Source organism: Chiloscyllium plagiosum, chromosome 2 (genome assembly GCF_004010195.1).
Source record: "Chiloscyllium plagiosum isolate BGI_BamShark_2017 chromosome 2, ASM401019v2, whole genome shotgun sequence".
NCBI lineage: Eukaryota > Metazoa > Chordata > Chondrichthyes > Orectolobiformes > Hemiscylliidae > Chiloscyllium > Chiloscyllium plagiosum.
In genome coordinates, this window is record NC_057711.1 from 111,050,876 (window position 1) to 111,073,902 (window position 23,027).

The following is a 23,027-nucleotide window of genomic DNA, read 5'->3' on the forward strand; positions in this document are numbered from 1 at the left end:
ATTCTCAACTCTTGTGGAATTTTGAATGCTCTATCATTATGTTTATTCAAAATTGAGACAGATTCTTTTATCTGTCAGGGAAACAAGGAATATGGGGAGTCGCTAGAAAGGTGGCGTGGAAGATCAGCTGTGATTGCATCAAATGGTGAGCCATTTTCGAGGATATGGTCTGCTCCTGATCCTATTACCTCTGTTCTTAGATGGACAAGGGATTGGGACTAAGTGAACAACCTTTTCAAAGAGTTGGTACAGACACAGTGGGTCAAACAGCTCCCTCACTGCTATAATATTTAATGAATCTATAAAGATGATCTTATATATCTTGGTCAGATTGAATTGAATCTGTCTGAATGAAATTGAAAATGCTTGAAATGGAATACTTTGACTTAAAATTGACTATCAGTTGAGAAATGACATTCTGTCTATTTTAATCTGTCCAGAAGCATTGAATTCTCAAAATGCATTCAAATGGTGTTAGATACACTTGAAGTGATTTATATTAGCAGGTTTTTGCACCACTCCACTTATATCTACCTATTACAGTGCTCTCAGTTTTCCCAGTTACTCTCAGCATTGACGGATCGTCCACAAATATGACGACCTTTCCTACAGTTGATGAGCTTAGAAGGAAAGAGACCGTGCTTGTTCAAGAAAGCTAGTGAATAATGTGTGATTTGTATAACCACTGCTCCTCCTCTGAAGTCTTATTCCCAAGACACGCATCTGAAACAATGCCATCAGGTAGTTTTATCCACAGGGATAGACTCTCAGTCTGTGTATAAACATAAACATGATCATTTATTGCTGAACTAATAACAAATCTGGTTCCGCTGCATTTACCCGTTATAATTTTTCAGGCTTGATTTTAAAGAGACATTTTCAACGAACAATATTGCATTGTTTGATATACTCACTGCAGGAAATATGTATAATTCTTTATTATTTTTGTTTTCAAAATATCTTCTCACTTATTAGGTAAGGTAGGTCTTTCTGCGACGTTTCAGTCCACACACCTCCTTTAGGCTAAAATAGCAAGACAAGGAGATCTACTCAAGCTGCAAACCAGCTTCCAACACCAGCACCGGGACATCATATTCCCTGTTCTCACTCTTGACTAATTACTTTCCCTCCTGCAATTTCTTTAACATAGTGAGAGATCCACAAGTTGTCTGGTCAAAATTGTATCTTGGACTAAACATTTGACTCTAGAGATACTCACGGGTCTTTTGCACCCAGTTGGAATAATGATTTATTTATCATTTATTTATTTATCATCACATTACATCTTGAAGATACAGTGTGTTGTTGCCACTGTCCATCGCTGTTTTGAGGTAAAATGAGGATAAAAAGAAATTTCTTAAATAAGAGGTCATCTTCTTTCAAACTGGAATCTCAAGTATGGTTTCAGGGCTTCTTTAAGGTCTCTACAAAGTGTTCCAGCCCTCAAAGAGTCCTGCTCTGGGAACAGCAATAATGACGCCAAGGTCCCAGGAACCCCAGCTCTACTGTCGCCACCAGTGCCTCACCGATACCGACAGGAATCCAGGTTCTGGGCCTACTATCACCGGGAATCCAGGCTCTGGGCCTACTGCTGCCAAGAGTCCAGGCTCAGGCCTACCATCACCAGGAATCTAGGCTTTGTGCCGACCACCATTTGGAATCCAGACTCAGGCCTACCACCACTAAGAATCCAGGCTCTGGGCCTATCACTGCCAAGAGTCCAGGGTCAGGCATACCACCAGTGGAGCTCCAGGCTGCAGGCGTAATGCCACCGAGAACCCAGGTTCCAGGCACTGTCACCACCACAAGGGGTCCTAGTCCATGCCGCCAATGCCACAGCCTCTGCCCCACCAACACCACTCTGGCCTTGAAGATGAAGAAGAAAGGAAGAAGAAAAGCAAAAAGATGAAAAGTACATAAAGAAAACAATGCTGCTAGCCTAGAGCAGCCTGCTACTACCTACCATTCCGGCGCCATCTTGAAATGTTTAAAAACTTGGGACTGTAGGCCAGGACATCTCACAGCAGAGGAATCATGTTGTGAACAGGTATTTGATCAATGTTACAAGTTAAATAGATCCCTGCTCTCATAATCAGTCTTTACTTTTTATTGATGGCTCATAAAGGATTTTAAAACTGACTTAAAAGACCTTGCAAATGTTACTACCCTCCCGTAGCAGATTCTGCTGCTATGTTCAACCAAGGCACCAAGGTCAGGCCATTTTTCTTTCCCTTGTGCAGCCTCATAATAGCACTGTACTTGGGGATGTGTCTACCATGGTAGAATCGATGGGGACATGTGGAGACAGAGAGAGGCCGTGTGCAGCTGGATTCATTGTTAAGATGAGGTGGAATATCTGGATATTGGGCATAAGTCCTCAGTGCCAGGGGTTGCAATGGGCAAGTGAGAGGGTGTGGTACATTGAACAATATGTGCATGTGTGTATATATGTGTGTGTGTGTGTGTGTGTGTGTGTGATGTCTTTTGAAGAAGCATTTGACAACTTGATATTGAGCTTATTAACCTTCTGACCTGTCAGTTGTATCCTAATGCCATATACCTGTTTGTCCCCTTCCCTAACACCTATGGTTAACAAAATACAATCAATTCCAGATTAAAAAATAAACCCCGCATCTTGTATCAATCATTGGTTGTGGAAGAGTTCCAAACTTTCATCACCTTTTCTGTGTAGAAGCTTTGCCTAATTTCACTCCTGCAGGCTTTCAGTTTCAGAAGCCAGAGTTTGACTTTCATAGTCACCTACTCCCATTCTCTGCTGAAGGTTTTCTTGAGAATTTCCAGGCAGCTCCTCACACCTGAACTGGGCAGCCAAGCTCACACTTCCTTATCTTTATACTGTCTCACACCCATACACTCTCTCCTCAAATGCTGTCTTTCAGCATTCACAGTTACAAATGCGTGCTCAAAGACCTTCAGTACCTTATTACTTTTACTTCAGGTGTGAGCATGTGAATTCTATGTCAGGACATTGTCTGTTGTCAGTAGCAAAGCTCAAGATTATGTTCTACTACTTTATTGTCTTCTTACTTCTGATCTCAATGGTGGGGATGCCCAATGAAACAACTAAACTGAAAATCATTTGGCCATAATATTATTACACAGAAAGAGGTGAGTTAATCAAAGTTTTCAAATGATGAACAGAAGCAGATAGCAAACTTTGGAGAAATTGTTACTGCTGGCAGGGAAATCTAACAAAGGACATAGCATAAAAATTAGAGACAGACTCACAAGAGTGAAATTAAGAAACACTTCGATACAGAAAAGGTGGTCAATGGTTTGAATTGTCTTCCACAAACGCAAGCGATACAAGATCCATTGTTCATTTTAAATTTGAAATTGATAGTTTCAATGTTTGAAATAACTCCACAGAGGCCGTATGCCATCGCCAAGTGACCCTTCATTTACACATGTATAGTACTTGACACTGGTCTGACTTCCTCAGGACCAGCTCTCAGACTCTGAGATTTCCTCAATGCTAGATGGAGGGGGAGAACCTCCAGGTTCCAACAGCCTATCTGAATGTTAGGAGGAGCCGGGTATGGTTTGCTCCTGCCCCGTTTTGCAAGTTTGCACTTTTCATTGCATTTAGAATTGCAAACCAGCCATCCAGTTAACTGCACCCTTTACAATATGGAATTAGAGCAGAACTGACCTTCATCTTGTTGAATGATGGAATAGGCTCAAGGACTAAATCATTATCCATATGTCTCTGTTAATTTGGTGGACACTAACAGTCCTTACATTTGTTAACAGCTTATTATTGTCAGTCTAATGTCAGAACAAACTTGGTGCCTGGAATCAAGACCTGGTAAGAATATTTTTGCTGCGCTGAATGTGAAGTACATTTTGAAGGCACAGTGAGAATGATTAAACTGACCAGAGCTATTTCCTGTTTATCATTACTTGTACATTCATAGCTCCTTCAGATAACTGAACAATACTGAGTTCTCTGATAATCATTTTATAACTAATTTCAAGATATCTTTTAGTTCTGTGCATTTCTTTGTATTACTTTATAATACTAAACAAAAGTGATAATGTTTATATGTAGTTTTTATATGGCACCTTTATAAGTTACAAAACTGTGCCCCACGAAGATTGCATTGTCTCTGAAGCTGAGCTGCAGTACACTTGCAAAGGGTTGTCAATGTCAAGCAATTAAATAAGATTGCTGTGTCTTTAAATCCCCCTTAAACTGTGTTTCTTTTCATATCTATACACAACTGAGAAGAGTGCGGTCATCAGTCCTGTGAAACACTGAACGCCTTTGATTACTTCAACAAAACAAACATTGGAATGGAGGGCTCCAGTGAAGCCACACATCCAAGTATTTACACATGTGCAAAGAATAGAGACAGTCACAAAAAGCGATGGCACTGGAATAGGTCCACATGTGTGGAAAACGGCCTTGAAAGTGAGGCCAATTCTTTGCCTGGGCCTTTTTGTAAGCCCTCCTCTCAGAGCGTAAGAGCACACTGCCGGGATCTTGCTATTTCCTGCACAACACTCGCATTGTTTGGCCACCAATAACAGAGGCACACAGTGACCGGTTAAGTTATTCTCCCTGTCTCACACACATTATCATCTTTAATCCAGGCTCGTACTCCATTGCAGTTTTCTGCATACGTTCTTGAAGCAGCTTCGAGGTTGGGACAGCCAATACCAGTCTGGAGATTTTATATTGGACAACCGTTCCTGAGGGGAAATTGAATCTGCTGCTGGGTTCAAGGACAACTTGGCCTGAGTGACACTCGCACGACAGTGCATTGATAGCTGAGATCCTATCACATAGTTGGATTTTCGCAATAATCTCGGCATGCACACTGATTTAACATAGAATCCATCTTAATCTTCAGGGAAATGTCAGGTATGTTCTACCTCTACTGGAATAACAGGACCAGCTGCTGTCATCTCCCAGAAGGCTGTCCTCATCAAAGTAAGTATAGTGCATTATAATTATACTTTACTGAAAGCAAGTACTATAATTTGTATTTCTCTTTATGCATGTTCTTAATCGTTAAAGTATCAGTTGGTGGAGAAAAAAAAAATTCCTAGGCCCAAACTGTTAACATCCTGCAAGCAGCAAGCTGAAATACTTCTCAATTACAATTAAAGTAATTATTATGTTTAAAATTAAATACTGTAAAAGTGCAGCTGCATTAGAAGCCAGGCAAGAGTCACTGGAGACAAAGTGTTTTGGAGGAGCAACAAGTCTGTACATTGTGTCTTGAACATTATCATGGCAGAAGTTAAACTCAATTGCTTTGTTTTTATTCCTAAAACAATTCACCAATACAAAGTACTCATGATATTATGAGAAAGAAAGTTGTAAGAAAGACTGTTACACTGGGTCACTGGCATGTGCCTCTTCATATCCCACTGTTCTATACCTTTGGTAGCCATTTGACAGTTTGTACCCAAGTATGATTGAGGACATCTGTAACAATGTACTTGGGCAAGGGATATTGCAGAATCCAGGCCTAGAAATTTGGAAGTATCTATTATTGGATACCTCGCCTGCAAGGTGGTAACATCTTGTGCTCAAATGTGGAGATCCGCAGAACCCAGGATGGATTTGGGGTTTTGGACCTTAAGAAGGCATAGTGATCTGAACCCTCACGGGTTCAGGTTCAGAGTTCAACTGATTGAGTTAAATTTCAGAAAGCTGGAGGAGATACAGCTAAGCTTTGGAATGTGAATCACTGAGATTTAACATGTCAGGGAAGAATGTCATGTTAGACTTCCCACAGATTATGGGGCTCCTTTGCTGGCCATGTTGACCTCTGACCTCACTTAGCAGCATTCCAGGCCTGTTCTAAATTCACTTGACAAGGTACTGCTGACTGATTGGCCACCAGCTCTTGGAAACAGAAGATCCAATGTCAGAGGAGTAGTGAAGCCATGACTTTAGGGATAGACTTGTGTCATTGTTTCAGTGCTAATGGAGGTAGGCTTGGCTCTGAATTTCTAGTTGGAGGGCAGGACACACCATCAGCTATGATCTTATTGACTGTTGATGCAGGTTTAATGAATGGAAGGTCCTACTCCTGTTCCTATTTCTCATGATGTTATAGCCTGCCTTACTTGTAAATATTTTGTTTATTCATTAAGACAGCAATTTCTAAAAGACCACCAAGTTAAATTCAATAATTACTTTGACAATGATTCTATGAAGAGATCATGTATCCAATTATTGATGTGGGTTTTAAATGAACTGTTATTCAACCACCAATAAAAACACAAAGCAATAAAAGATACCTATTTGAACTAAGTTACATCTTAAGGAAATAAAAAAATGGTAGTCATATACAAGTGGAATGAGTTTGCTTACAAAATTCATAATGGCAATTATTCATGCATGTCAAACGTGAATAGGCAATTGATATTATGAATAATGAAAGAGGCTTGTCATATTTATTCATCAAAACAAACTCAGGATTTAGTGTGGACACAGCAATTGAGCATTAAATGTCTCGATTTAGAGTGGTTAGCTATCAGCAGCACAAAGGAAATTGACTTCAGTCTTTGTTTCAGTCCTAACCTACTTCTTTGAATGATTGACTACAAGGATTTATAGATGCAGACTAACACCAACAGTGAAAGCAATCACAGTTTCACGAAGAGAATGGGATGTTATGATAGTCCTTGGTCGATGCAGCTGCAGAATTATGGCTGACAAAGCCAGTATAATAATTCACTGTTGTCCTTCCTTCTTTTCCTTTCACTTCCGCTCCTGGCTTCAGTTTTTTGGAGCTATATCAATTACTACAATGCTATAAGTTTGTGTGCTGAAAATCATAAATGATCAGGAAAAGAAAAGATCATTTTGTCTCTTGTGCTCACCCCGCTATGCTCCCCCATGTCCTGTCTCCCTCATAGAGAGAGAGAGAGAGAGAGAGAGCATGAAAGCCAACTGATGAAAATGGCATAGGAATTCTCATTGTCCACTCTCCTCTGCCCCCATCTCCTTCTCAACATATCAAATATAGTTCGAAGACTTCATCTAAAAATTAATGAAAGGGATCCATGTTGTGGTCACTATTATTTGTTTTAATACAATGAATTGGAAGTTAGGGGAACTGAACTGGAATTTGCTGATTAAACCAAATTTGGGCGATAATGATGAGGATTGTGAAAAACTGAATGAGAGGCAGACAAAGTCTACAAAAGCAAAATACTGTTGATGCTAGAAATACGCGACACAAGCAGAAAATACTGGAAATAGCGAACAGACCTGGCAGCATCTGAGGAGAGAGAGAAACAGAGTTAACATTTCAGGTAAATGGCCTGTTGGCAGAATTGAAAAAATAGAGATGTGACAGTGCAGAGGTAGACACAAACTAGGAGCTGGTTGTGGAGGAGGCAGTCAGGTGATTGGGGGTGGCATTGTAGGGTAGCAGAAGAAAGAAAAAAAAGAAAGATCTGTGATAGGTTAAGACAAAGAGAACTATGTTTCACAGAACTGATTTCTTCCTGTTTCAACCTCATTCCTTCTCCCCTTGTCCAATCTCTTCATACTTATCTCCAAAGCCTTTGCAATGCCCTTCCTTATTTTAACAATTTCCTTTGGTTTATTCTTAATGTCTTTCAATGAAGGAATCTGCCATCCTTACCTGCTCTGGCCTACATGTGACTCCAGACCCACATCAACATGGTTGACTCTTAACTGCCCGTTGGGCAATTAGGGATGGGCAATAAATGCTGGCCTGACCAGTGTTGGCCTCATCCCATGAATGAATAAACAAAAAGGTTTCCCAGTGCTAGCAGTCTCCTTTTTGCCACAGATGTCCAAGGCCTCTACAACCCCAGTCCTCATCAGGATGACCTGAAAGTTTTATGTTTCTTTCCTGCAGAGAGCCTCAAAAAGTCCCCATTCACCAATACCCTCCCAGCCTGGCTCTCACATTGAATCGCATATTAATTCCTGTAAAGTACATGCAGTTCTACCTACGCCTGTATTTTTGTTGGGTATCTGGAATATGCTTTGTTTCAGACATACTCATGTCCTTTCTCTTATGTCTTTCCTTGGGGACGTTTTGGTGTCTTCTCCTGTTCTTGCTCTGAACTGAAATGTTTCATCAACTTTCCTTCTACTGTCTGCCATTATCTCATCTTCTATGTTCTTATGGTTCTCATGATCTATATTCAACTGTTCCTTTTGTCAATTTCTCTGCTTCCCTTTCTAGAGATTATCCAACAACCAATATCCACTATAATTCCACTGACTCCCACAGCTACCCTCATTGCATTTCCTCACAGCCTAATACCTGAAAGGGCTCTATTCCATTCTCCCAGTTTCTTCAACTTTTTTGCATTTGTTCTGATGATGAAATCTTTCATTACAGTCCTTCAGATATTTCTTCCTTATCCTTCCATTCTCCACTATGATAGAGAACTCAACTTTTCCATCCATTTTCCTGAATTTCTGCTCCAACCTTTCCCCTCATTCCTCCAAATGATCTGATCCCTTTATGACACCCTGGTCCATTCATCGATCACTCCCAACACCAACTCACAAGGCCAAGGCAATTTACAATGTTAGCACAGAATATGCAGCAATTGCCCTTTCACCTCTTTGCTAAAGACCATCCAAAGTCCCAACATCTTTCTAACTGCAACAGTGATTTACCAGGAGCTTCATTTCAGTATTCTTGCTGCCCCGAGAAAGCATGTACAGATTGGGTGATGATTCTGCAGTACACGTCCAGCAAGCCCACAATCAAATGAAGTTGTCAACCATAACACATCGGAATGTATCACAGAACGTTTGGATCTGAATTGAATGGTTCCCTCCCCCACTCACACATCAGCAATTCTCTTTGAACAAATTAGCTGTAATAATTATCGTAAAATGAGCCAAATATTTTTTATGAGTGAAATTGTATTAACTATTTAAGTAGTGTAATGGAACTCACAAACTCCATAGCAAGCTGATACTTGAGTATTATTGTCACGGTAAGAAGAGGAAATGAGCCTTATATGAAAAATTTTGAAACAGAGTAGGGGAGTAGAGAGGTCTGTGTGTACAGGTCATTAAAGGTGACAAAAGAAATGATGAAGACCATAAAAAATTCAATTGCAATCTTAGATATAAGGCAAAGAGATAATCATATCTCATACAGCATCTTACTTGGAATAGCTTTGAATATTAGCAAGAACATGAATGCAGTGAGACTGAGTCAGTGTAGGTTCCTCAGGATATCATTAGACTTCTACCAAGCTGCTGGAGTTTTCAGAAATTTGTATTTTATTTAAACAGAGCTGAGAAATTTAAGGGGTGACCAGTTTGAAGTTTGCACAGTTGAGAAATATCACCATTTCCACTGGTCAGAGAGAGGGTCAGGGAAAGGCTCAACTTATGGTCAATCACACAAAAGGATAACACATCAAAACACATGGGATAGGGCTATGAGGTGGCAGTTAGAATTCTGTTCCACAAACTGTTGTGGAATAAAAACAGAACTGTAGGCTTAATACGTCTCACTGCCTGTTTTGAGCTGCATCATTTCCAAGATTGTTTGAGAGGGAGTCACAGGAGTGGAATTTCTAACACTGCAGGAATGAAACCAAAAATACTCATCAGGCCAAACAGCATCTGTGCAAGGAGAAACTGTTAAAGTTTCACATCAACATTAGCCTACTGTCAATGCTGGTATTGGTACTACAGACAAAACCTGTCCTACCCTACTTCATCTCACTCTCACAGCAGTACTTTTTATTTCTTTTCCCCTTTAATCTAGTTTCCCATAAATGCAACAATCTGTTAAATGTTACCATGATTATTTAATGCAGTAGCAAGTTTTACATCCTAATGATTCTCAAAGGGATTCCCTACTGGATTTATTTGTCACTATCTTACATTTTTGTACTCCCTACAAATGAAATCGTCTATATAATTACCCTATAAAATGCAGAAATAAGCTTTAATACATCTATTAGGTCACCTCTCAACCATCACTTTTCTACAGAAGTTCAGAAACCGGGGAAGTCGAGTTCTGTTTTTCATGCCAGTTGAGTGTGGCATTTCTAATCTTTTATTATATATTCATTTATTTTTTGGAATGATCATGACCTAATTTGCAGAATACACCATTTTATAAATTGGAGAATGAATGAGCAAATATAATCATCGTGCTCTGGTTTCTTCCCACAGTCCAAAGATTTGCAGGTTAGGTGGATTGGCCATGCTAAATTGCCCATCGTGTCCAGGGATGTGCAAGTTAATGGGTTAGCCATGGAAAATGTAGGGTTATAGGGATAGAGTTGGTTGTAAGTCTGGATGAGATGTTCTTCAGAATGTCGGTGTACAGTCGATGGACTGAATGGCCTGCTTCCACACTTTAGGGATTCTATGAATCATGGACTATGGGAAAATATGTCTAAAGTAAAGTGAAAAAGTCTGTTTTTGTACTATTTCAGAAAACATTCACTTTTGACTGAGCAGGATGAAATTAAGTTACAATCTGCTCCAATTGAAGGAGTAGGCGTTTTTATTATTTGGTTTCAAGAATGCAGGTGTTTGTGAATCATGAAGCAGAAGTCATGGCTGATGTCAAACAAGTACGTTTAGATGACCGAACACCATTCATCTGTTGAATATCATACAGATGTCTGCTATGGTACTGCTCAGAAAGGAATCAGACACCCACTTCACTGATCTCTGGATCTTCAGAGATCAGTGACCTTTCACATTGACAATCTCACTGGAACACTTGACATTTCAAAAGAAAATTGGGGAAATTCAGCGATGCAGCAGATTAGTCACCAGCCTTTCAAATCTACGATCTAGGTTCAAATATTAGTCCAGGCTGGTGATATAAAACTAGGTGAAAGTGAGGGCTGCTGATGCTGGAGATCAGAGTCAAGATTAGAGTGGTGCTGGAAAAGGACAGCAGGTCAGGCAGCATCCGAGGAGCAGAAAAATCCTGATGAAGGGCATTTGCCTGAAACGGGGATTTTCCTGCTCCTCAGATGCTGCCTGACCTGCTGTGCTTTTCCAGCACCACTCTAATCTTGACACTGGTGATATAAAACCACACATGGTGGAAATTTAATTAGGCCCATATACATTAGGCCATACAGCATAACTCTTTTGCCAGCAATGATAATTTCTTGCAGAGCGTCAGCCTGGAGACCTGTTGTGGGAAATTATACAGCCCACTATTACCTACGGGTGAGGACAAGGAATCATTTTGGAGGCAGACTATCAAGAACTTTATTCTAAATCCAACTGCTCCATGAAATTTTGGCCAAATCTCATTGGACTGGAGTGGTAATAAGTAATCAATTTAAATATGAATTATGCCGTAAACTATTAGAAGTATGAGCTGATGATGGCATGGTGCAAGAAGTGAAGCATGTGGGACCATGTTGAATGATGGGACCAACAGTGCACTTCCAGTGAGATTGGGAAAGAAACACATAAACAACAGAAAAGGAAATAGTGGATTCAACTCAAATCAGGAACAGATCACAAAGCAGAGAGAGAAAAAAAGATTGAATCAGAGGTAGAAAGGAAATTAAAGAAAAACATTTGAAAATTTAAATGTTCGAAGTTGGACTAAGCCACCTCTGTTGAAATTATTTCCTTTGTGGGTGGGGAGGTTGGTTGGCATTGAAAGATCATAAATCCCTTCACTAAAAAGGACATAGCACAGTCATTTTGGCAGGAGATTGGCTCCACTATATTAACGTGGTTGGAGCCAATGGAACATTTGGGAGAAGAGCTTGACCCAGATTTGGAATAGTTGGATGTTGACGTTGTGGCTGAAATGAAAAATGCTCTACTCCAACTCCAGAACCAAAAGAAAAGGAGAAACATAAATCAGCAAGTTAAATAAGAAAAATGGATCCATATATCATCAAAACTTAACATCCTTCTTTCAAAGTCTTTATGCATTCGGGGAATCAGTTGTGTAATGGTAGTTTCACGGGACTACTGAGCCAGAGATCCAAATTAAATGTTTTGAGGATGTGGATTTGAATCCAACTATGGCAGAGGGTGAAATCTGAATTCAATAAAAAATATTCTGGAATTAATAGCTAGTCTAATAGTAACCACGCAACAATATTTGTAAAAGACCGTCTGGTTTCATTAATGTACTTTAGGGAAGAAAATCTGTGGTCCTTATCCAGTCTGGTCTATGCATGGCTCCAGACCTACAGCAATGTGGTTTCCTCTTACCCACTTATGAACTGGCCATGCCAAGCCACCTAGTTCATTGGGCAATTAGGGATTAGCAATAAATGCTGTCCCAGCCAGTGAAACCCACTTCCTATGAATAACTGATTATACTTGATGCCATGAATGCAGGCACACATGCCCACAACTCCTTGAGAACCCTTTGAGCACGTGGTTAAAAAAAATGTCATTTTGTATACACTGTGCTTTTGGAAGAATTTGCACTATTCAGTGAGTGAAGTGTACTTCTCAGATTATCATTGTCCCTCAATAAAAATATGAACCAAATCTAAGGAATCTCGTGTTTATGATAAGATTCAAACAACTTAACAGAACTGGTTTGGAGTGTTTTTCTACATGAAAGACACGGTAAAATTCAAGTTGCTATTGACTTTTGAGTTACATATATTCAATCCCCTCCAAGAATGTTTCAATTGTACTGATGCATTCTAACCACAAGATGTCAGTAGAATTTATATCAAAGTTATAATATAAATGTTTATGTTTTCAAATGTGAAGGATATATTAGAGTTTTTTTATTCATAAAACCTGCTATTTTAATCTGAGAATACACTGATTTGAAAAGCCCATCTAATTATCCAATTATTGAAAACTAACTTAAATCAGTTAATAACAATCTTTCCTTGGAGTTAGATTAGATTAGTTTAGATTAGTTTCCCTTCTGTGTGGAAACAGGCCCTTCAGCCCAACAAGTCCACACCGACCCTCCGAAGAGTAACCCACCCAGACCCATTTCCCTCTGACTAATGCACCTGACACTATGGGCAATTTAGCATGGCCAATTCACCTGACCTGCACATCTTTGGAGTGTGGGAGGAAACCGGAGCTCCCGGAGGAAACCCATGCAGACATGGGGAGAATGTACAAACTCCACACAGAGACAGAGTTTTGAGCCTCATTTGACATGTACAGTTGATGATGACATTACACTGTTGAAGGTGCAGCCCTGAGAATAAGAATAAACTTTATAGGTTTTGTGTCCATCAGCTTCCCTAAATCAGGTTATCTGAGGGAGTGCTTCACTATCATGAGGAGCCACGGATGGCATTTTGACCCAGAACTTCAAGCCTACAGATACTTGAAGACAAGATATATGATCAGAGGTATCTTTTGGGACAGTACAGAAATCTTGATGCACTGGCCACCACAGGAATGGCCTGGAGTGTCTGAATTTCCAATGGACAGTCCCCTTGCTTCCTCAGACTCACTGACAAAGTTAGGTGGATTAGCCATGCTAAATTGCCCTTAGAGTCCAGGGATGTGCCAGCTAGGTGGATTAGCCATGGTTAATGCGGATGACGTGGATAAGGTGGAAGAGTGGATTTGGGTAGGAAGCTCTTTGGAGGGTCAGAGCAGGCTCGATGGACCAAATGGCCTCTATCTGCAATACAAAGATTTCATAATTCTATAATTCTGGATAGTTCTGATTTACTTACTTTGAATTGTTCTTCAGGAAATATTAAGACAGATTGAAGCCACTTCTATCTTCTGGGTAACTGTACCGCTGACCTTTGGTAATCCATGCCATGCTCACCTGGAACCAACTTCAGTAGGCTCTACCATCTGATGCCACCCTGACTTTCCAACTCACAACCAACTCAAGCTAAATAGACTCCACTACCTAACCCCTCCCTGACCCTCAAACTTGTCCCTCCAACCCGAGGTGGCTAAAGCCCAACATCCAACTCCCCTCTGACCACCCAATTCTTTGTCAATCCTCCAACTCCACACACCCACCTCCCACCCCCCTCCTCATCCTGCCCCAGCTGGTCACCTCCCAGCTACACCTCCCTGACCAGTCTGGAATTCCCCACCATCCCCATCTGATCCAACTATCCCCTGTGCCACCAAACCACCTGACCTCACTTGTCACCCTACCCAGCTACCAGGCTGGCAGTTTATCCAGCTGCTACCCTATTCCCTTACCCACTTAACTCACTCACACTTATTCATGAACACACTGACAAGCTGTTTTCATGTCCCAAAGATTGTCCGTGCATTTGAGAATTAAGTTACCACAATACGGCTAGTGCTGTAAAGGGAGGCTGTGACTTGGTTTCCCAGATAATCCAGCGTTCTGGAGTCGGGCTCTTATATGATGAAGACAACAACTGAAGTGCCAGCCAGAACTGCAGAGTTTCATCAAGGAGGAAACAAGTAATGATGGGAGAGGCAATCTGCTGGGGACTAAAGCTCCCTGATGATTTCAGCCATTACAGACAGGCTCTGACGGCCCTCTCAGTGACTATGAATGATCCTCCAGACATTATTTTAAAGAAGAGCAGGCGAGATCTCCCTGATGTCCTGGTCAACATTTATCCTTCAACCAGCATCGTTAAAGGCAAGTGTTCCAGCCATCATGGCAATATGATTTGTGGGAGCTTTCTGAGTGTACATTGACTACTGCAGTTCCAGCATTCCAATATCACTGCCGGCCAGAAGTATTTCACTGACTGTAAAATGCTGTGGGACACTCCGTGACCTTTCCTATTGTTTATATATGCCATGGCACAACTCGCAAGGACTGATCAACATTCTTCCTCAGCTCTGAAAAAAACTGATTAACTTGTCTTTCATCTCATTACTATCTGTAGGTTCTGGCTGTGTTTAAAAATAGCTAAAGCTTTTGGTCACTTAACAATTGTGACTGTGAGTTGAAGTCATTTACAGTGTTTAAATTACTTTAGGATATTCTGAGACTGGTAAGATGTAATGTAAATGAATGCCTTGTTTGTGTTCTTTTGTTCAGATTCAACTCTCTGCTGTAATTGACATTATAAAAGTACCATTCAGTTAAACAGTTTGTTTGCATTTGGGTTTCAATTTTTGTCACTGATATTGTTCAGTAGAATTCTGTGTAGTGTTTTTATTTCTGCTCAACTCTACTCAGCTCAGTTGGTAGCTGTGCCACTTCTGACTTAGAAGGTCATCCCACTCCAGAGACTTGGGCTCATAGCTCCAGGTAGCACTCACAGTGAAGTACTGACAGAGTTCTGCATTGTCAGAGTTGCCATCTTTTAGTTGAGGTGTCCAACTGCGACCCCATCTGCCGTCTTAGGTAGATGTGAAATAATCCCATTTTGTTACTTTGAAGATGAGCCGATGGAGGTCTCCTCCGCTTTCCCCGTGGCTAGAACTTTTACCTAACTCAACATCTAAATCTAGATATTTTCACCATTTTTCTCAGTAATGTCTATAGGCGTTATGAGCAGCTTGGATGGAGTGGATAGGAAACCCTGTTGCCCCTATAGTTATCTAGGGGTACAGGTTTAAGGTAATTGGTAAAAGGATTAGTGGAGACATGAATAAAAAAATGTTCATTCAGAGGGTGGGGGATGTCTGAAAATTGCTGCCCGGTTTGATTGTTGCAGCAGAAATCATCAACAATTTTTAAAAGTTGACACCTATAGCTCTGTAATCTGTAAGGCTATATACAAGTAGGATTAGAATGGGTTGCAAGTTCAGACATCACTGATGGGCTGAATGGCCTCTTCTTGTGCAGTAACTTTTCCATGGTTCTGTGTATCACATGCAGTGGTTTCTCTTCCTATTCCCACACCGTTACCTCTAATGCTCTGGAAGGATCTATCCCTGATCCCCTCCTTTATCTATCTGCTGTGTCTAGGTACCAATACTCAAACACAGTGTTAGTTTTCACAAGGACATTGATAATATCCAGTCAGCACCACTTTCAACCCCTCCACTGCTATTTACAGATTCCAACACACAGTAGTATTGAGTACAGGAGTTGGGAGGTCATGTTGCGGCTTACAGGACATTGGTTAGGCCACTTTTGGAATATTGCATGCAATTCAAGTCTCCTATCAGAAGGATGTTGTGAAACCTGAAAGGGTTCAGAAAAGATTTACAAGGATGTTGCCAGGGTTGGAGAATTTGAGCCATAAGGAGAGGTTGAATAGGCTGGTGCTGTTTTCCCTGGAACTTTGGAGGCTGAGGAGTGACCTTACAGAGGTCTATAAAATCTTGAAGGACATGAATAGGATAAATAGACAAAGTCTCTTCCCTAGGGTGGGGGAGTCCAGAACTAGACGGCATAGGTTTAGGGTGAGAGGGAAAATATATAAAAGAGACCTAAGGAGCAACTTTTTCACACAGAGGGTGGTGCGTGTGTGGAATGGGCTGCCAGAGGAAGTGGTGGAGGCTGGTACAATTACAACATTTAAAATGCATCTGGATGGGTATATGAATAGGAAGGGTTTGGAGGGATATGGGCAAGGTGCTTGCAGGTGGGACTAGATTGGGTGGGATATCTGGTTGGCATGGACGAGTTGGATCGAAGGGTCTGTTTCCGAGCTGTACATTTCTATGACTCTACTGGATAAGTGGAAGTTGCTTCCAATCTGCCCCATGGTTTGATGTATTGGTTAGATTTTCAGTGCATTTGGTTGACTCGGGAGCTCTTTAAAAATAGTGGCCAGGACCTAATTTCAGGATTCTCAACCTCATACCCAAGCTTTCTAACTTTCATGAGGGTCTTTTAAGGATACAACTCGTTGGGGTTGTGAGCCCTCACCCACTGTTCCTCATCTGGCCAGCTCCATTGCAGTGATAGACATTTCCTACTGCCCCATGGTTTTCATTGAATCATGTCAGATTTGTGAAGAGTTGCATTTGACAGCATCTCAGAGATGTTCCTTGAAAGTGGAATGGCAGATAGACAGGATAGTGAAGGAGATGTATGGTACGCTTTTCTTTATTGGTCACTGCATTGAGTAGAGGAATTGGGAGGCCATGTCCTGGCTGTACAGGACATTGGTTAGGTCACTTTTGGAATGCTGCATTCAATTCTGTCTCTCTGCGAGAAGAAAGATATTGTGAAACTTGAAAATTTTACAAGGTTGTTGCCAGGGTTGAAGAGTTTGAGCTATAAGGTGAGGCTGAAGCTATTTTCCCTGCAGCATCAAAAGTTGAGGCCTAACATGACCACCTTATAGAAGTTTATAAAATCATGAGGGGCATGAATAGGTTGAACAGCCAAGGTCCTTTCCCCAGGGTAGGGGAGTCCAAAACTAGGTGGAATAGGTTTAAGGTCATAGGGGAAAGATTTAAAAGGGTCCAAAGGGGCAAAACATTCACACAGAAGGGTGATGCATGTATGGAATGAGCTGCCAGAGGAAGTGGCAGAGGCTGATACAACTACAACATTTAAAAGGCATCTGGATGGGTACACGAATAGGATGGGTTAGAGGGATATGGCCAAATGCTGGCAAATGGGACTGGATTAATTTAGGATATCTGGTCAGCATGAATAAGTGGGACCAAAGGGTCTGTTTCCATGCTGGACAGCCCTATGACTCTATGTCTCACAGCCATACACTTCATGCGGAAAGTTTTTAAAACTTTCTTCAAAATGTCCTCCTCATGTCCCTTCCCACAATCAAATATGTACCCCAAACAACTCTCTAAACCATTATGCCCCTATGACAAGGTATGTCTTCTCCTAATCCCTCCATGGGCCATTATGTGCTCCCATGCCAAAGTATTTCCCCAAATTACTCCCATAGACCATCATAACCACAAGCCAACATATGGCACCTTCCTACTTCCCCATCGCCCTCATTCATCCAAAACTAAGGTATAACTCCGTCATGCCTCAATATATATTCTAGGCCGGATGCCCATAAAATTGTTAGATTGTTGAAAGGGCTGCATTGAGCATTGATTGACAGCTCTCATTGTCTGAGCTCCAACATCTTCACAGCGTTTGTTTATGGAAGGTTAAATGGTTTCAAGTGTGTTGGGTATTGAAGCTTCAAAGGGCCTGGATGATTGACACATTTATTGCTCTGTAGTAAAGCGCAGTTTTTTTATAACATGGTGCGAAGGTATGAATGAAGTCTGATGGAATACTTGCTACTTGCCTGAATGAATGCAACTACAACAACACTCAAGGAGCTTGCTATCATCCAATACAAAACAGTCCACTTGATCAACATCCCATTAACTATCTTCAACATTCATTCCCTTCACATCAACTGCACTATAGATGTTTGTACACCCTCAGGACTATAGCAGTTCAAGAAGGCAGTTCACCATCACCTCAGGTAGCTCACGGATTGCCGAATTATGAACGTGTCATACACCCAGTGGTGAGGGGGAAGAGGAGGTAGTGGCAGGGGAAGGGTAAGATAAAATCTCCAGAATAGTGACCAGTCAGAATTAACAGCCTTAAGTAAAGAAACTATAGACACACATGTAAAGATTGTAATAGCAAGCCTCTGTCACTAGATGACAGTCCACTTCAGTGTTGCACAGTAGATTGTTACTAAAGCACAGTGGAGACTGGAAAATGATTAAATATAGAATTTGTTATAATGAGTCTCTCTTATCATTTTATACTCAGAGCTTTCAATCCATTCAATCAAGAAGAGAGATATTTAATAAGTCCTTGTTTGATTTAACCCTCTTCGAGTTTTTGAATACTTTCATAAAAATGCATCAGCATAATCCCCAGATAGTGCTCTACATGTTAGCATGCTTTATTACCAAATATGTAAATGTTGCAGCATGACAAAAGTCAGAAGTATTCTTGAGGAGGGCAACAACATCGACGATAAATTGTAGTTATATTAGGCCTTTAGCATAACAAAGTATCCCAAAGTACTTCACAGGAGCATTATCTGACACAATTTAACACCAAATAGGTATTAACAGAAGTAACCAAAAGCTTGGTCAAAAACATAGATTTGAAAGAGCATTGTCAGTCGGGAGAGAGTCTTTAAGAGGCTGACAAGGACATCCACGACCTATAGTCAGTCCTTGGGGATTTGGGCGATGCAGTGACTCAATGGTTAGCACTGCTGCCTTATGGTGTCAGAGACCTAAATTCAAGTCCAGCCTTGGGTGACTGTCTGTGTCGACTTTGCACATTCTCCCTGTGTCTGCATGAGTTTCTGCCAGGTGCTCTGGTTTCCTCCCACAGTCCAAGGATGTGCAGGTTAGATTCATTTGCTACATTAAATTATCCGTAGTGCTCAGGGACATGCCATGATAAATGCAGAGTTATGGGAATCAGGTGGGGACTGAGTCTGGGTGGGATGCAGTTCATAGAGTCCGAGAGATGTACAGCATGAAAACAGACCCTTCGGTCCAACTCATCTATGCCAAACAGATATTCTCACCTAATCTAGTCCTATTTGTCAACACTTGGCCCATATCCCTCTAAACCCTTCCTCTTCGTATACCCATCCCGATGCCTTTTAAAATGTTGTAATTGTACCAGCCTCCACCACTTCCTCTCAGCTCATTCCATTCATGCACCACCCGCTGCATGAAAACATTGCCCCTTAGGTCCCTTTAAAATTTTTCCTCTCTCACCCTAAACCTATGCCCTCTAGTTCTGGATTCCCCTACCCTAGGGAAAAGACCTTGACTATTTACCCTATACACGCCTCTCATTATTTTATACACCTCTATAAGGTTACCCCTCAGCATTCAATGCTGCAAACAGCCCTAGCCTATTCAGCCTCTCCCTGTAGCTCAAATCCTCCAACCCTCTAAACCTTTTCTGAACCCTTTCAAGTTTCACAACATCCTTTCGATAGGAGGGAGAACAGAATTGCACACAATTTTCCAAAAGTAGCCTAACCAATGTCCTGTACAGCCGCAACATGACCTTCTAACCCCTATACTCAATGTTCTGACCAATAAAGGAAAGCATACCAAATGCCTTCTTCACTATCTTATCTACCTGCGATTCTGGAGAGATGGCCAAGACACAATGGGCTGAATGGTCTCCATCTGCACTGCAAGGTTTCTATGTCTGTGTGGGAAGTATCAGCCTTGACTTTGCACCCAATCTCCTTACAGTGAAATAAACCCACATCTCCCTGCTCAAGTAAATATAATAGATCCAGCGGCCACTTTAAAGAAGACCAGGGAAGTACTCTATGATGCCACTATCTAACATTTACCCCTTAACCAACACCCCTAAGACATATGATAATTTGGGTTTTGTCACATTGCCGTTTATCAGCGTTTGCTGTGCATGAAATGATTGAAGCGTTTTCCACATTAAATCACTGATTACATTTCAAAAAGCATTTGATTGGTAGTGAAGTACTTTTTAGTGTCCAGAAAGACAGTGTGTGAATGGAAGTATTTCGTTACTATAGAAAAGTTGGCAAGTCACAGGAAATTATTGTGTCACAATACCAATGGTTGTCAATCTCGTTAGATAATCTTTTGTTTCAGTTTTTCTTGCTCAGTCCAATTTATGAGAGATATTTTGGAAGAACTACCCTTTATATAAGATTTTTTTCTCTAGAAATGGACTTGGGTTTTAAAACAGAATTAAGAACTGTTTGTCATGAAAGAATTTTAAGACAACTTGAACAAAGACATTTGAAGATTAGCTGTTCAAGTATTTCACAGGTATAACAATGTAAAAGAAAATTAGATAGCCAAGAGCATATATTAATGAGAGATCATATGATGACAATTTGTCTTGAAGTATCTAGTGACAGTGGGGTGTGTTGATAACAATGACAATTAATGAAGCAACATTTTCAAGTCTACAGTTCCCAAGATATATAAATGAGGTAACAGTTGCTTCATTTGCTTTAGTTAGTAAAACATTATACAGGCAAAAATGGGTTAACTCAGTAAATTTAAGATGATGGAAGTTAACACATACCTCCAGAAAGGAGTTAAATAAATGCATGATTGATTATTTGTCCTAACAGTGGGGAGAGTAACATCAAATTGCTAATGAGGAGAGATTGACTGAGATTAAAGTAGTTACTTTGGGAAAAAGAGCATGCATTTATGCAGTTCCTTTACTTACTTCATGGTTTCCTGAGTAATTCAGGGACGATTAAACATTTCTGAAGTTCAGTTCATATTGTGTACACAAAACAAGGCAGCTAGCATTTGAGTACAGCAAAATTTCTCAAAGAGAAATGTGCTGAAGGCTTAATGATCCATTATAATGGGAAACACATTGACCAGGACAGTGGGAATAACAGTCCCCGCCAGCCCCAAAACCCCACCCCCACCCCAACTGCTGGTCTTTGAAATAGTATCATGGAGCCTTTAAGCTTGCATGAGAGGGCAAAGAGGTTGTGACTTTAAGGTCTCCTCCAAAAGGGCACACATTGAGTAGTGCAGCATGCGCTCAGTAGTTCCCAGGGAATGCCAACCTGAAATTGGTAATCAGTGCTCTGAATGGGACTGGAAGACGGAACCATTTAAGATGGAGGTCCAAGTCACAACTGAAACACATTAATTCACTCTTTAAGGACGTTGAGATTTTCTCATAAAGTACAGGGTACATAGTCATGCTAAAAGAATTGAAAGCTCAGTACTAGGGGCTTTTTAAAGCTTTATGTCAATCATAATAAATGAACCAATTGGAAGAAGATTTCTAAACAAAATTACTTAGATCCAAGCAACAGAAAAAAAATTCAAGCATAGAGGTCACTTTTCTGCTGAGAAGAAATAGCAAGTGTACCATTGGAATAAAAAGACCAGAAATTAGCTGTTACATGTGATACAACCTATAGGTTTGGCAAGCTGTCAACAATGAATGAATATTGGAGGAACAGGAAGTCAGCAAATGATGCTTTGTTTTAATAGAATTCACTTTAACAGCTTTAATGGTAGAATTACACCATGTTCAAGGAGAGATGGAGTCCACGTGCAAGAAGCAGAACTTTTATGAGACAGCAAACAAGAGGCATGAGTGAAACAAGATGTAGACTTAACAGATGAAGAATGATTTAAGTGTGAAACTTTCCCGGCTAACTAGAATGACATCAGTTTCACCACTAGTGCAGATAAAAAAGGTCAGGTTGGGGCGGGGTGTCACAGAATTCTTAGCTAAAAATCACACAAAACCAGGTTATAGTCCAACAGGTTTATTTGGAAGGACTAGCTTTTGAAGTGCTGTTCCTTCATCAGGTAGCTAGTGGGGCAGGATCATAATTCACGGAATTTACAGCACAAGATCATAGTGTCATGCAACTGCTACGATATATTGAACAAATGACTCTATGGTCTTGTGCTATAAATTTGGTGTCTTATGGTCCGCCCCACCAACTACCTGGTGAAGGAGCAGTGCTCTGAAAGCAGGTATTTACAAATAAACATGTTGGACTATAACCTGGTGTTGTGTGATTTTTAACTTTGTTCACCCCAGTCCAACACCTCCTCATCACAGAATCCTTAGTGGCACTCAGAGGAAACAACAAAGATTTTTTAACTACATACTGGTTGACCAACTTACGATGTTAAATAGGACAAAACTGATTTACAGAGTACAATTTGTCACAGAATAGTCTTAAAAAGCAGGAATTAGCATGCTATTACTTACTGTTATAAGCTATCTGCCAGATTATTTACACCTACATGCCTGTGTCGGTGTTTAAACTCCATGCAACATTCCCTCAACCTCCTTCATCTAACCCTGTCAACACATCTTTCTATTCCTTTCACTTTCATGTGTTCATCCAACTTTCTCTTCAATATATCTATATTATTCACTTTATCATGAGTCCCACATTTTAACCACTCTCTGGATAAGGACGTTTCTCCTTAATTGTTCATTGGGTTTATTAGTATTTATTGCAGTCGAGTTCTTGCTGTAACAGCAATTAGAAAAGCCTAAAAATCAGGAAGGATTCAGTTCGGCTTCTCATACTGTACCGTATTACTCACTGTGGAAAATCCCAACTAGGTAATTATGTGGGATTTCCACCGCACTTTGTATAGGAACATCTGCAATGGATTTCCCAATTAATGTTAATTGTCACTAGAACAAAGGAGAAATGCACTAATTATGGAA

At 40.6% G+C, this 23,027-nt stretch overlaps 1 protein-coding gene across 2 annotated transcripts in view; it reads left to right on the forward strand.

Annotated features, from left to right (window-relative positions):
- The first annotated feature begins 4,664 nt into the window (after nucleotides 1-4,664).
- palm2akap2 (palm2 and akap2 fusion) overlaps nucleotides 4,665-23,027 on the forward strand; it is a 330,335-nt gene continuing 311,972 nt past the window's right edge. Inside the window, exon 1 of one of the 2 annotated variants that reach the window (XM_043715729.1) lies at nucleotides 4,665-4,957. The gene's annotated coding sequence lies outside the window, so the exon portion shown is untranslated. The remainder of the gene's footprint in view (nucleotides 4,958-23,027) is intronic. The other variant, XM_043715738.1, reaches the window with a different exon arrangement.